The sequence below is a fragment of the Alosa sapidissima genome, chromosome 6 (assembly GCF_018492685.1).
Source record: "Alosa sapidissima isolate fAloSap1 chromosome 6, fAloSap1.pri, whole genome shotgun sequence".
Lineage (NCBI taxonomy): Eukaryota > Metazoa > Chordata > Actinopteri > Clupeiformes > Clupeidae > Alosa > Alosa sapidissima.
In genome coordinates, this window is record NC_055962.1 from 20604537 (window position 1) to 20618543 (window position 14007).

The 14007-nt window shown below is 43.9% G+C and overlaps 1 protein-coding gene across 1 annotated transcript in view; it reads right to left on the reverse strand.

Moving 5' to 3' along the window:
• The window catches only part of nkain2 (sodium/potassium transporting ATPase interacting 2), a 175802-nt gene that overhangs the window by 118044 nt on the left and 43751 nt on the right, over positions 1 to 14007 (reverse strand). The window lies entirely within an intron of this gene.

Here is a 14007-nt window from a genome sequence, read left to right on the forward strand (position 1 = left end):
TGAGAATCTGTGAAATGACTAATATATGGTATAAAAACAATTTATCACAATAATAATACACAACTGCAATCAGGATATAGACAACATGGTAAAAATGATGCTTGGATACTGGGGGTGGATGTGACACAACATCAGTATGGTGTTACCCCTAAATGCATGGAGAGGTGATGGAGGAAGATATTAAGTATGAAGAGGTGGCGACGTGTGCACTTCTCCCAGGGATCTCCTTCGTACGGCGACTACAATGACAATCCCTCCAGATTATGTACATAGTAATGCCGTCCCAGCTTTTGTTCCCACCCGCAAACCTCTGTTGCTTTTAGTACGGTTCACTTCCACTTGAGGAGGGATGGAAGGAGGATTGTGTGTGTGTGTGTGTGTGTGTGTGTGCGTGCGTGCGTGTCTGTGTGTGTGTGTGTGTGTGTGTGTGTGTGTGTGTGTGTGTGTGTGTGTGTGTGTGTGTGTGCGTGCGTGTCTGTGTGTATGCGTGCGTGTCTGTGTGTGTGCGTGCGTGTCTGTGTGTGTGCGTGCGTGTCTGTGTGTGTTGTTTGTGGACTGTGGGAGAAATGAGTTAGGGACACCCTTTAAGTATCAATCAATGTAGTGACCATGGTGTGATTTTCTTCAGTAGCTACCTGAACTGCATTACACCCCCCCCCCCCCCCCCCCCCCCGCCACCCACACAACCCCACACACACCACCACCACCACCCGAAGATGGAGAAGAAGGTGAAAATGCATTTGTTACAGTCAATGATGAAAGAAGGGTGTGTGTGTGTGTGTTAAAGAGGTGCGGATATTTGTCCAAAGAAATAGCAGCATCTGCGACAGACTAAAAAATATACACTTTGACTGCTAAAGCTTCAACAATGATATTAAAATGATCAAAAACCTCTGTGTTGATGAAACATGCTTTATCTACACATAATATTTACGCTGGCCAAATGATTCCGCCATCTTCCGTTAATTAAATGTATAAATATACACTCATTTAAAATATAAAATATAGTGTTGTCAAAACGTAAAGGATATGTGAAAAGCATTTACAATCAGCAAACTTCACATAGAGCAAGCAACTGCAGATTCAAACGGCAAGCATTACGTATCCTTTGCATGTGTTTGATGCAGGCGAGTGAGGAGTGAGAATTTGTTAATAGCGAGTCAAATGCTTTGTGACATTAATCTTATGGGTTTAGACGAGAGGAAGGGAAAACACACTTTTTTGCAGAAAGTGCCGGCTATTCAGAGTCGTCAGGAAACAATACCGGCTTGATACAGAGAGGGAACTATATAATGGGTAAACACACTAGTAATGAATAGCAACACTAACACTCTCTTACACGCTGGGGGACTGTTGAAATATGCATCAGCTCATTTGCATCCGCACTGTTTGTCAGTGCAATTTCAGGCTCGCTAGTCACTAGCACTGGGCTGCGTTCTGCACCGATTCGACGGGAGCGTTCCACAGCATGTGATATCTGCTTGATGTCGGCGCTGAGTTCAATGCCTTCCTTGTAAGCCGGGGTGACAAGGCCAGTTGTACTCACGGTACGGTTGTAGACATTACAGTAGGGCATACGCAATGCAGACAATGAAGTTCTCCAGGGGGCCTTTTTTGCAGCTCTTGTATAGCTGCACCACCATCGTCACTCCAGATAGGCATGTGAGTTATATGCATATGGTGGGTTAGGACACACAATGGCAGCTTTTCTTATTTCCATCTATGGCATGGTGACCTCTCTCACCCTTACATGCCACAAAGTGGAAGGACACAGAGAGAGATTCGCTCTCGTGGAGGAGTCGTGAACATGTGAAAGAAAGGGTTCAAGGAGGCATTATTCATTGGGATGTAGCGAGAGTTCCATGATTAGGTCACATAGAGAAGAAGCCCTTGAGGAATTGGTGCTAGCTGCTGTTTCTCTGCTTGGAGTCTATGCTTGTGGGTCAAGGACATTACGGAAGGAACAGGGAGGTTGAGGGTGAAGGATAGGTAGAGCTGAGCTAAAAAGAAAAAAAAAAACGTCTGATTTGTTAACTAGCATTTCAGTATGCTCAAAGCCATCGAGATCTTGTGAACTCCATTCTCTCATTTTAGTTCCATTCCATTCTGCATATTCAAATACTGAGCCACATATCCACTGAGCCCTCAGTGGATAAACCTCCTACAAAAAGGAACACAACTTACAGTGCCATGGCGTACGCATCTGCAATATTTCTCAGTGTTTCAGAGGCACACAACACACATAAGAAGAACATAAAGGACACAAATAGGTATGCATGCACGTATTATACATGTACCTGTGTATGCGTCGCCTGGTTTGACTGTTCAAGAGCACCATGCTACAGCCTCATGTTCCCTGAGGTTGGACTGTTTCAAGAACACCAAGCTGTTATAATGCTGTTCATGGCAAGAGAGTCACCATTGTCAACGGACTTATTGCTGATGTTGTCTTTGTCTATGTCTAAGTGCTGTGAATAGTCATTAAGTATACATTTAAGTTTAAGTACTTATACTATTTTGATCTCTTATGAAATCTTTTGCAGAAATTTGGTCTCTGCATTTATCCCAATCCGTGAATTAGTGAAACACACTCAGCACACAGTGAACACACATTGAGGTGAAGCACACACTAATCCCGACGCAGTGAGCTGCCCGCTACAGCTTCTTCACATTTGTTCTGTACAGTGAATTGGAGCACATCTGTACAATGCATGGACACTCCATTGGCTCCACTTCTCCCCTTCACTAAGACGTGTTGGGCTCTAGGTTATAGTGGTGCAAAGGGTGGCAGTCACACTGGAGCCTGTGATTAAAAGGTATTTAAGCCAAAGAGCCCAGCCCACTACATGGCCACAGAGCTTCCCTTCTAATTGCCTGACCTTAATCTGTCAAGATCACTTTTCATTGAGAGAAATTACGCTGACGTGTTTCATTTATTTATTAATATCTGTTGTGAAGGGGAAAATTAAAAGGACTGGGTTTCCGTGCACCCATACTTCCTGGGCCGACCACTTCTCTTTTATGGGAAGAGAGGCAATAGCTGATGCACTGATAGCTGGTGCACTTCCAGTGCTGTGGGTAGGGTACTGGGACCTATTACTATCCCTGGGTGACATGAATCTGCTGAAATCCACCCACTGAGTTTAATGGGAGATGTTACAAGCCCACAGAATCAGCTTTACTAGAGCTCAGGGCCTCTATAGTGAAAGCTACATCATGGCAATCGCTGCAGCCAAGAACTGCAGCCAGAAATGTCAATCAGAGACATTATCTCTCCCTGAAAAAAAATGGGCCTAAGCACTAAATTATTATTTTTTTATTTGCCTGGTGTGTTCAAGTGTGCCTAAGCACTAAATTATTATTTTTTTATTTGCCTGGTGTGTTCATATATCTACACATAAAAGATCACATTTGTTCAGAGCACCACCTCACACACATAGGCGCACACACACACACACACACACACACACAGACACACACACACACACACACACACACACACATACACACTCTCTCACACACACACACCTGTGTCACCAATGCTACTAATACTGTATGTTGGCAGCATGGGTGAAAGCAAACCAGAAAGAACAATGCCACATTGGAAGGTCCACAGAAATACTGTAGCTATTACCTCTGGCTATTTATTCAAAGGACGATTCACCATTCAAAGCAGGGTCTCAACCCTTGGTACTCAATGGTTCACAGCAAGTCCAGGGACAGAGTCTGCATTCTGCTAAAATCAAACACAACTGTGCGATATCTGTGCTTCTCTTTCAAACAGTTTAAACATTATGCTAAAAATAGTTTGGATTCAATAACACATTAATTCAAACAGCTCCAGACCTGTGGGTCCTATATATTCTCATTCTGACGCTACTGTAAGCTTTAATAAGTAATACCGGTATTGTGGCCCTGAAACGGCTATATTGGATGAGTAAGCTGTGGCTAGAGCACAAATGTAATATATGAATAAACATATATTACATTTTCTGCTTCTTCTTCTATATAGTTTTAATTAGTAAGAATTAATTATGCAAAAGTTGTTATTGACAGGTGGTTATTATTTTGTTACAGTTTTTGCTGCAATAGCATCTTTAGATTGAACACCATAGCAATAATAATATACTCAAATTTGCTAAGGGTTTCAGAGAAAATAAAAATGCACCGATATTGCAAATATAACCACTTTCATAAAGTGTTTTTCTCTAGTCACAAAGGTCAGAAAACACACCCTGACTTACATTTATAATTTTGGCTGACACTGTTTTCCAAAGCGGCTTACAATTATTACAAGGGCCATTCTCCCCAGAGCAACTTGGGGTTAAGTGCCTTGCTTAAGGGCAGAGTGGTGGCAGCTATGCATGCTAGCCCGGCCCAGCACCTTAGCCACTACGCTACCACTGCTAATCCTCTATATCAAACATTTACATCGGTTAGCAGAGGAATTCTACAGTACGTACTGTATGTATGATGCATAACATTTACTGTACTTCTCTGTGACACCTTCAGACTCAATCTCAAACAACATTGTTACAGCATAATACATATCCTCATATTTCCCTGCCTGTTGTTCCCATACATTTGCAACCCTGGCATCAAGACAAGCCAACCCAAATAATCCATTTGGGTACTTAGGCACTCCACATAAACCCCTAGTGTTCCCACAGAGCTCACCCACACACTGTGCCTGTCGTGAGGGTCAAGGAGATGAGTGATTACAGGGAGGCTGAGTCGCCCTGAATATTCATCGGGGGCTCTGTTGAGCTCTGCCCCAATCCGCCACCGGTATGTAAATGCCTCGCCTGCCTGAGCGTGTCGCACAACCGACCGTATTACGGAGGTCAAGCTGACACAATCCTATAGGCTGACCACCCCCCCCACGACAGGCCCCCGTAGGAGAGGAACATGTGCCCACCGAGGGCCCATCCGTCTTTGGCTCTGCTCATGTTTGGGCGGCTCTAGGAAAGGGCCAAGACTAGAGGAACAAAGAAGACGGATGAAAGGGATTGGCCCAGAAAAGAGTTCAAAGAACTGTGGCAGACCTCTAAGGGGAACCCTTTAGAGGAACCTAAAGATGTCATTGAGTTCTAGAGCATAAGAATAGTGGCAAAGAAGGCTAGACATAAAAACTCCTCTTCAGATATAACCAACCGAATTTAGGGAACTCTAGACTCATAGATCTCGTAGAGTCCTCATTAGAAAGTTAACTAAACGTTTAGTGCAAATTAGGAAGGCTGAAGCACAGCTGTTCTGTAGGAGGATCATTTGAATAACCCTGTCTTAGGGGGACAATTTCTCAAAATCCGTGGGTGTGCTTTCTTCACTGACCCTGTGTCTCCTTACAAGGGAACCACACAAGTTAGGGCACGCCGAGCAGCGAGCATGAAGAGAAATTGGGAGCTGCCGGCAGATGAAAGAAAATGAGTGAACTCTATGTCAAATCGCCTCCTTAGCATTGCATCAGCGCAAGAGATAGTGATTGGCACAATTTCCTCCCCCCCATTAGTGGAGGATTTTAAAGGGATATTGTAAGTTCTGTAACAGGGAAATGCCTTTGATCATGAGAGAGAGGGAGAGACTGCAGGTCATCGAGCTGCAGATGGATAGAAACACGGACAGTCATTTGCATGATTGCAAATCTCCCCACATTTCGTACCACTTTTTCTTCTCTCGCTGCATGTGATAGATTAAGCATGAAAAATGTTAAATCACTCAATGTGACTCAATAGTCTCACCATCATCCATTAGGGTTCGAAATCAAAATATAAAAAACTAACTAATACTAAAAAAACTATGACCACCATAAGCATAATGAGCATTCTCGCTGTTGGCACAGCAACTGTTTAAGAGGACCAAACCCATTTCAAGTCACCAAGAACAAACTGAGGGTGTCAGGGGCAGTGCCCAAAGGTCACCCCTTATCTGATGTCTAGCCAGGAAGTGCTCTTTTGTCAGAAAGGATGGGAGATTATGGAGGCTCAGCTCACATCTCATACACAGCCGCGGGGATTTACAGCAACTTTCTTCCAGATGATTCCATGACCTTTTGAAAGCTTGAGATCAAATTCTGTGACACAGTAGGTCATGAGAAGGATAAGAGATGAGGGAGGAGGGAGAGGAGAGGATGACCATCTTTAATTATCCAAATCCTTGCCATCGTCCACTTTCTAAATTAGACTTAAGTGCCCCTGGACACTACTTGAGAGTGGTGCAAATTAATGCTCTCTTCTGAGGCCATGGTGGAAACAGAGACTTTAGATCTTGACTTCTTTGGAAAGTTAACGGACCTTGTTCCCCAGCCCAATAAATGTCCTTTCTCTCTCCCTCGGTGACTGGCATGGACTTTGGATCTTGAATATAGTGAAGTTAACGGCTTTCTATCCTAGGTCAAATATACATCCTCTAACTCTCTCTCTCTCTATCTCTCTCCCTCTCTCTCTCACTCACTCACTCTCTCTCTTTCTCTCGCACAGACAGGCATGGAGGCGTCCAGCAGCAACTGTTATTGAAGCTTCCTGAGGCCTGATGATATCTGTCCGCTGGAAAGGTGGAATTGATCGCCTGCACTGCCCGGCACTCGGAAGCAGGGAAAAGCTGATTGCCTGATCCATCAATCAATTATCCACCTGCGTCATCAATAAGATGAGCGACTATGGCAGAGTGGAAAGTGGCCATTTGAGGCTCTCAAGGGAGCAAAGGAAGAATGACAAGATGAAAACGGAGTTATTTTGTGCAATATAAAAACTCAACAAATGATCCGGGCAGGCGGCAGTGTAAATGAATAATACGTTTCTGCATGAGAAGCAAAAAGCCCTGCACTCTAAGCAAACATCCTCATCCTCATCCTCAGATCTCCACATAATGACAAAGGATTCATTTCCGAAGCGGCGCTGGAGGAAAACAGAAGCTTGATCGGTTGCCTCAGGTAAATCCCAGGACACACATGCTCACACATACACACACACACACACACACACACACACACACACACACATACACACACACACACACACACACACACACACACACACACACACAAAGGGAGAGATACTCTTTAATCCATTCCTAGGCTTAACCCTTCTGTGAAACTGATAATATTGAGGATCAGATGGAGTGTAAATTATTATCAGTTTCTGCCTCCCATAACACAAACTAAATTACTTATTCAGGGAAATAAAAAGTGAACTAGAAATATTTCTTTGTGGTTTCAAACCCCTATATAGACCATTAAGAGGCTGAGGTAGCCATAACATTATCTCATTATCTAACATTCTCACTTTGTGATTGCCTCAATAATTGAAACTAAACCAGTACCACTGCACTGACGGTTACTTTGGACTTGCATTTTCGCCTAATTCTGTAAAAAGTTATCCTCATCCTTGAGTCGAGTGATAACATCAAGTGTTGACACAAATGGGGCTTTTCCAAGACTATCCCTTTGCAAGGTGGGCGTCCAAATAAACAGCTTGGGTTACTTTTTTAATTACTGCCCAAAGACATTTTAAATGTGCCAGGCTCCTGCTAATGGAAGGCATTCAGAAATCTAAACCAGTCATCCACCTTACAAAACATGCCAGTTTAGTCTCACTTTCAGGAACTCGGCAGGGCCACACAAATTACTTACTGCACCTGATAGTCAACCAGGGTTGAGTTCAAGATGGACCAAAGTTGCAACACGTTTGATTCAACATAAGCAGTGGTGAGTTGAATGCTCTGTTGTTCTCGCAAGTGCTCTACGAGTCATTGTTTGCTTTCCTTTTAAAATGTATTCAGAGCCTGGTGAAATCTGTATAAATATAGGTTTCATTCACTTTTTCACAACTTTTTATTCTTATCTTTCATTTGTAAACGACTTATAGTGGAGTGAGCTGTGCTCACTGCCTGTTTAAAGGTTGTATCAGCGATAGCAGCGAAATGTCACTTCTGTTGATGTTCAAACAAAACAGACAGCTAGCTCGCTACTCCCTCCCCCTCCCTCCCGTGCAATTAAAACTCTCCTAAACGCGCATCTCGTCGGTTATTGGTTGAAACACTCTATTTTGCCTTTGAGTGGGTTGCCAACCCTTGTTGGTAGCAATTGTTTTTGTGTACAGATCTCGGAGCCTAGGCTGCCTACAGAGGCGCGTTTTTTTGACGACCTGCTTATGGGGCAGACAGCTAGTGGATCATTAGGAAAGATTAGATGAATGTGATCATTTATGTTTGGGCCTTTTTGGGCCTGAAATCGCTGATACAACCTTTAATATGGCAGGTTTCGTGTATATGTCAATACTGATAGGATAGCACTCCTGGCACACACAACAAATGAGAGAAAACTAGCTGAAAAGCCTGTTACACATCATTGCACATCGTTGCACATCATTGCGGTCAAACATGTCATTCATGTTTCATAGCAAACCGGAGCAAAACGTGTGGTGTTTGGGATGCTCAAGAGTTGCTCTGTTTATGTAAAGGTGACATCAAACCGCATGATCGCAAAACTAGGACTTTAATTGGAACACATACAGTACTTGTCTTTAAATTGAGGTCTATCAAAAACGTCTAACGACCTATTGGCAGCTAGTACGTTTAGATTATAAGGCCTGTTCTTGCTGTGTTCATGTGGTGGATTAAAACAGGAAAGGAATAAAATGCATCGTTCGCCCGAGGTGAGTGCTGGCATTACTCCTGCTCTTGTATGGTTTCTGGGCATAGTTCTGAATGTCCCCTCACCAGTTCCCCTCTCCTTCGCTGTTCTGGTCCTTCCGCACATTAGCTGCAAAGGATTAGCCATGTGAATGTGATGTGTTTGCCACTTAGAAAAACCTACAGTACACACTCTTCCTCTCTCTCTCTTTTTTCATCTGCTTGTTCTTAAGCAAGCGGCATTCACTCGGCATATCATTTACCTCGACTGTTTAAAATTCCACAAAAATAACCCCCCCCCCCCCCCCCCCCCTCCTCTTCCACTCCATCCAAACCTGGCATTTAAATGTCACAAATATGATTTAGTAATCTTAAGGACTGACATTTCACAGATCCCAGACCTGTTTACCTCTTTGTGTTTTGCATGTAGGACTATTAAGTAATGGCGATGACAGATCTTTGAACTGTGGAGGCCTCAAGCTGAGCCTCGACTGATTTATTCTAATGAAGGGACTCATGAGGGTATAATGGTGTGTAACAAAGCAATACGTTTTACAAAAGCAGGTCGATTATTAAGCTGTGTGTGTGTGTGTGTGTGTGTGTGTGTGTGTGTGTGTGTGTGTGTGTGTGTGTGTGTGTGTGTGTGTGTGTGTGTGTGTGTCTGTGTGAAAGCCATGATTTATGACTGTGTCTGTGATCTGTAACGGCAGTAAGTGCCTCTATGATATGTGTGCATAGATGTGACTGTGTGTGTGTGTGAGTGTGTGTGCAAAATGGAGACTAATATTATTGCTTTCAGAAACAGAGAACCCAGTCTGCACATAGACAAAAAAAAACAAATGATCAAACTCTAACTCTAAAAGCCACACATTTCTGTGTGGTAGCCGTTCAGCCGTGCAGCCAGAAGCCAGTAATACACGTAATTGACCCACACAAATCCGAATACTTATCACACAATCTCCTCTCCATCTGCTCAAGCCTTATCACCACCACCGCGGGCATGTTTGGACCAGGGGACAACAAACTTTAAGGACATTAGACACCAAATGAGATGCACTGAGCAAGGACAACACATAACATACACACATTCACATTCACACACAAATACACACAGGTGTGCACACAAGCACGCACGCACACACACACATACACACACACACACATTTGCATGCACACACACACATACAGTATACACAAACGTGCGCACAAGCGCGCACATACACATACACACACACACACAAAAGCACTTGTAATAAAATCTTGTTTTTTTCGCTGGTAGAGCACAGCAAAATGCTGGATTTACCGTGAGGCCAGAATGAAATGTTTTAGTAGCTACAGTTGCATCCCAGAAAAAATATACCAGTTTAGACAAGTTGACAGGCACTAAACCCTCTGCTATAAATCCCCCATATACACAAACACTACATAAACAGAGTGGAAAATATGGATGCCTATTCATGTCTCTTTCTCCCTCTCCCCCTCTTTGTCCTCATGCTAGTCTTTTACACTTGGCAGGTAATTGCTTAGTCTCTTGAACATGATACAAGGCATCGCACACCCTCTGCCATATTTATTACAGGTGACATTGATTTTAATGACTTTGTATCGCGTGACCTTCTCCACTGCACAGGTCTTTTTAATATTCCAAGGATGCCGAAGGAGTGATGAAGTGATCACAGACTGTGGCAATGGAAAACAGGATGCTGTCTTCAGAGACTGGCAAGGACCCACAGCACCAATAGAGGGTGAGGTGTTTTAATTGAGCACTGTTGCTTACCTGAGGAGGTGTCTATCTGCACATTCTCTACAGCACATTCTCACACAAGTACAGATACAGTGGTTGCGGAGTTTGCACAAAATCATTTTTTACAAAGCTGTAAGATTTTTATATTTCATTATTATTTCATGCTTAGTGCTTCCAGGCTTTATATGTTACTTGATTCTCATCGTCTCTTCCTTTTTTCACTGATGGTACCTGCACTACCGTATCGTGAGGTCCTTGCCAATACACAGCCCTAATATGTACAGTATGTATGCGGCAGAAGTGTAACCTATATTGAGATCCATAGAAGGTATAGCATGACACCAGCACCAGGACCATGACATCAGCAGTGAGGTGGGAACATGAATAGCATGAAACTGGAGCTCAAACCTCTTCTCCTCAGCACTGACGAAAGACAGTGAAGTAGATTATTTCTTCCTGTGTTGATTTATTTTCACTGGCGAAGCAAGACGTAGAGAGAAAGTGTGATAGAGAAAAAAGAGGTAGAAAGAGAGAGAGAGGGAGAGAGAGAGACAGAGAGAAACCGAGAGAGAGAGAGGAGACCCTAAAACAAGGAAGTAGACATCCTCATCTCTTGGCAGAGCCAAAATCTGACAGGGAAAATTAGCCTGGAATCAAACACAATGTTTGATTTCATCAAATAATATCCGCTCCTGTCTCTCCACTTTAAGGGGAGATAAAGCCATACGCAAGACAAATGGCTGCGATCAATGTACCCTGGCACAATTCCCCATCATCCACCATTAACTTTGTTGGCATGCGAACAAATCTGAGGCTTTGTCAAAGTCAGACATGTGGGAGAAATCTATATTCACAAGCACAGGAGAAGGTGAAGGGAGGAGAGGAGAGGAGAGCAGTGGAGAGGAGAGAGGAGAGAGGAGCGTAGCAGAGGCCAAAGCTGAGCCCCACACAAATTAATTACTGTCAAACATGCAAGCAGCAGATTTCAGACGGACGACCTTGACCGGGGCCACACACTGGGACGTACCAGCTGGAGCCTCCCAAAAGACAAACACACGAACACACACACGCAAGCCTATAAATGTCAGGGCACACAATAGGGTTACATTCAGAGAAACAGACCCATTCTCCCCCAACACACATGCGCGCACACACACAGTCTGCCCCAGTCTGTTTTATAACATACTGCAGACCTACACAAACACCTACTGTAGGAGGAGTATTGAGGTCTACTCCATCTCTTAGAGCAGGGGTTACCAAACTTTTGCCAAATAGCATTATCTTCTGATCTCCTCTTCTGCAGGATGTTTTTAAAAACACATTTTAATCTATCTTCGTGAGGTAGCTCGTAGCAGTAGCTAACTAACTTGGATGCTGGCAAGCTGAGGAACAAAGCAGCTTTGTGGCATATACAGTACACACATTGCTACCATGTTGACAGTTTACATGATGATGTTTTGACTGGTTAGCAATTAGAAAGCCAGGCATAGTAAAACTATTTTAATATGTCATGTTGATAGCACATATAATAATAGTAATATAATGCCAGTTCTAAATAATTTCCCCCTCATCTCAACTCCAAATTGTTGAAGCCCCTGTGGTCCCCACTTTGAAAAGCAGGAGCTTAGGCTAGTAATGCCATCATGAGAGATTACCCACAAACTTGTACAGACACACACACACACACACACACACACACACACACACACACAAACAAACATGCAAATCCATAGACAAACACACACACACACACACACACACACACACACACACACACACACACACAGAGGGGGCACTATTATTAACAATGGTCCAATTTTCATCCGCTCATCTGATCCGGTCCTCCCTCCCTCTCTCTCTCTCTCTCTCTCTCTGCCTCTCTCTCTCCCTCTTCCTCTCTCGTTAATCATGCCAGTGCAAAAAGTGCAGCCTGGAGGTCTTCCCTGCTCTGCGGTAACAACACAACTCATTAAAAGTCTGTGTGTGTGTATTCCTGTGCATGTGGGGACACGATGAATAAAGGGGACTCGGACTAAAAAAGTGCACACACGTGGGCAGTGACTAATACCTTCTCCCCAGCACATAATGGCCAGCCATTTATTAGGCATCATTGGCCCGTGTTAAGGCCGGCAGATCCAGATGAGCCACGCGGTTATAACAGACCACCACCATGCGCTAAAGTGATTGAGCAAATGTTTAATTTGCCATAATTGCGGTTTTCTTTGTTAGAGGCTGCCATTGCCTCATTTGGGGCCAGAAATGACACACGCACAAACAGGGTATTATTATGCCAGTGAGCCAGATGCCCCTGTCATATTTGAATGCGATGTTGAGGAAGACGGCCAATGCAGCATGTTTCAGGCAAAATGACGGGTATAAAGTGACACATCTTAGCAATACGTGTGGCACCATTCACTTTTTGTGGCATGCCTTTACACATATATGCCCCTGTCCCTCATTTGTCCTTTTCTGTGCAGTCTCTTTTCTCTCTTTCTTCACTTTTGCTGTCACTTTCTCCTCCATCTTATTTCTCTCTGGTTAACCACTGTGACCACACACACACACACACACACACACACACACACACACAACCATCCTCCACCATAAATTAATAAAATGCATACAAATGATTTCCCGCTCATGAAAACAGACAACTAAATGCTTGATATATGGATTGCTAACTTCTTTATGAGGAGAGGCGTGGGTTTGAAATTGAATTCCTGCATGATAAATAACTGGCCTCTATCTCCCCCTCACCTCCCCAGAGGAAGCCCATGTGCTCGGGCACTTAGAGAGAGCCACGCAGTGATTACACTGGGGCGAAGTAAAGAAAAAAACACACACAGACGTTCACCAATGGACACCACCGGATAGCTAAAAGCATTAGCAGCCTTCCATCCCCTCCATCAACGAAGCTCATCAGTGCCTTAGAAGGAAAGTTGGCTGCTGCTCTAGGGGGTGTTATCGCAGAGTTTCCCAGTGCGCTTCGGTAAATGCTCAGCGTATGAGCGGAGTGAAGTGACTGATAGCCCACTGCGGTGCGGTTCCATGACGGAGAAGCTGCCAGTTATTTCCGTTAAAGAAGATTTCATCTTACCATACATACACACCGTCGCCGACTTGAGCTGCAAAAGATACAGGAAGTCATTCATTTTCAATGGAAGCCGGCATTTCAGCTGCAAGAAGCGGCAAATCCGTCGGCATCGTGTTTGCCTTGAGCGATTTGACCATCAAGCAGAAAGTTGATTAACTTTATGCTATGACGCGGTTCAGCCGTAAATGACAAATAATAAACAGTATAATGCTGCCACGTCAGAGCGGCCAAAGCGTCAAAAGCTTCCCCATACTTTTTGACAAGCGTCCTCAACAGGGCGGCCACAGCTTCTTTTGCAGCTCAAGTCGGCGGCGGTGTGTACGTACAGTTAGAAACTGCACAGACATCGGCTCACTCTGATAACGGGCTCTGGCCCTGACCACCATCAATCAGAAGCTATGACGAAGTTTAACTCTTGCCCTGTGTTTGCTTCCAAGCACTGATGTCACACATTTCAATGCTCTTTCAAGCCCTGGTGAGTTATATAACTTTGGCTAAGCGTGTGTCTGTATCAGTGAAATAGTGTTGCAATAAGGGACAG